This window comes from Elephantulus edwardii, unplaced genomic scaffold, assembly GCF_000299155.1.
Source record: "Elephantulus edwardii isolate Elephantulus edwardi_28Jun2011 unplaced genomic scaffold, EleEdw1.0 scaffold00018, whole genome shotgun sequence".
Lineage (NCBI taxonomy): Eukaryota > Metazoa > Chordata > Mammalia > Macroscelidea > Macroscelididae > Elephantulus > Elephantulus edwardii.
In genome coordinates, this window is record NW_006399768.1 from 23513956 (window position 1) to 23516119 (window position 2164).

At 40.3% G+C, this 2164-nt stretch overlaps 1 pseudogene; it reads left to right on the forward strand.

Moving 5' to 3' along the window:
- Nucleotides 1-247: 247 nt before the first annotated feature.
- Nucleotides 248-858, forward strand: LOC102859764 (annotated as a pseudogene).
- The last annotated feature ends 1306 nt before the right edge of the window (nt 859-2164 follow it).

Below are 2164 nucleotides of genomic sequence, written 5' to 3' on the forward strand. Positions count from 1 at the left end.
ATAATCTTTAAACTTTTTACCAAGAAAAATCCTCTGATATCTTAAAGTCAAATAAAATTTAACTTAACTAGTAAAGAATGTCTATCTTGAGAGTAATGTCAGAGAGTGGAGAGAGTGGGGAGGGTACATCTGGCTCCCGCTCTCACAGCCATTGCAGGACTTTGACTTCCAGATAGACAGCGACGGGCCACGCAGAACCAGACAGCACTGGGCAACTCTGTGCCTCGCGAATGAGAAATAAGTAACCATGGGCAAAGGAGATCCTAAGAAGTCGAGAGGCAAAATGTCATCTTATGCTATTTTCGTGCAAACCTGTGGAGAGGAGCACAAGAAGCGCCCAGATCCTTCTGTCAACGTGTCAGAACTTTCTAAGAAGTGTTCAGAGATGTGGAAGACCATGTCTGCTAAAGAGAAAGGTAAATTTGAAGACATGGCAAAGGCAGTCAAGGCCCATTATGAGAGATGGAAACCTGTATCCCTCCTAAAGGCAAAACAAAAAAGTTCAAAGATCCCAACGCGCCCAAGAGGCCCCCTTTGGCTTTTTTTCTTATTTTGTTCTGAGTATTGCCCCAAAATCAAAGGCGAGCACCCTGGCCTTTCCATTGGTGATGTTGTGAAGAAGCTGGGAGAGATGTGGAGTAGTACTGCTGCGGATGACAAGCAGCCCTATGAGAAGAAGGCTGCTAAGCTGAAGGAAAGTAAAAGAAGGATACTGATGTATACAGGGCTAAAGGCAAGCCTGATGCCGCCAAAAAGGGAGCTGCCAAGGCCAAGAAAAGCAAGAAGAAGGAAGAGGGGGAAGATGAAAAAGATGAGGAGGACTAGGAAGAAGAGGAAGAGGATGATGATGATGAATAAATTGGTTGTAGTGCAGTTTTTTTTCTTGTCTATAAAGCATTTAACTCCCCTATACACAACTCACTCCTTTTAAAGAAAAAAAAAATTGACATGTAAAAAAAAAGGACTATCTTGAACATTGAGTTCTTTTAAGATCTATCTATATGAGATAAAACAACAGTAATTTGAATGATTAGATAGAAAACTGGCAACATTAAGTTTATGATCTAGGAAACTCTGAAAAAGGGAATTAGAATGATAGCACAACTTAAAGGTTATAACCAATGTCATTGAATTGTACATGTAGTAATTATGGCTATCACAAGAGTCCAGAATTAAGGTTGCAGAGTGGAGTGTACTAGAGGTGGTGGGAGGGGTGTGGGGGGATTGTATACCAAAGAAAGAATTTTTTACTTCTCAAAGAGAGATGCGAACTGGGGGTGGGGGGCTGGGGGGAGGGCTGGGTAGGGAGAAAAGTGCAACAATGAATGAATGGATATCCAAAATCTCTGTAAATGTTCATTAAAATTAATAAAATAAAATTTTCAAAAACTAAATTACTGAATTAGTGCATAATATGCTTTGTATATTCTCAAAAATGGCAGTTCATGACTTTTTGTTTAGTTTATGACATTTTTTTAAATGACAGCCCAATAGAAAATGAGCAAAATATTTTAACAAGGATTTCACAGAAGAGGAATCATATGGCAAATAAGTATAAGAATACAGTTGACTCTTGTACAACATGCTTTTGAACTAGGGAGGAGAGCTCCAAGGGAGAAAGATGGAAACAAACTTACGTGTTCATTAAGAAGAGACTGAATAAAGTAGGAGATAGCATTGTGATGTGCCATCAAGCAGAAACCCATTCATAACTGACATTTTTCCTGTGAAATTTACAGCCTCTGAAAAAATTGCTAGAGGATAAGCTGTGAGTTGGTTCTGACTAGACAGCAACTAGTTAAGTGGAGCAATGGTTAAGCTCTCACCTCCTAAATTAAGTGTTAGCAGTTGGAACCCACCATTGTCTCCACAGAAGAAAAACTTTGGTGATTATCCATAGGAAATCCTGTGGCTGCTGTTGTTGTTATGTGCTGTTGCTATATGTGTTGAGTTGCTTGCGACTCATAGTGACCCTATGTACAACAGCCCTATACCCTACTCTATCCAGTGCCAATTTTGTCTCTCACACACCTACCCTAATACCCCGGTCACTGTATCAAACCATTTTGTCGATGGTCTCCCTTTCCTTCTCTGTCCCTCCACCTTTCCAAGTGTGATGTCACTCTCCAAGGACTAGTCCCTCCTTTTTTGCAACATGCCCAAG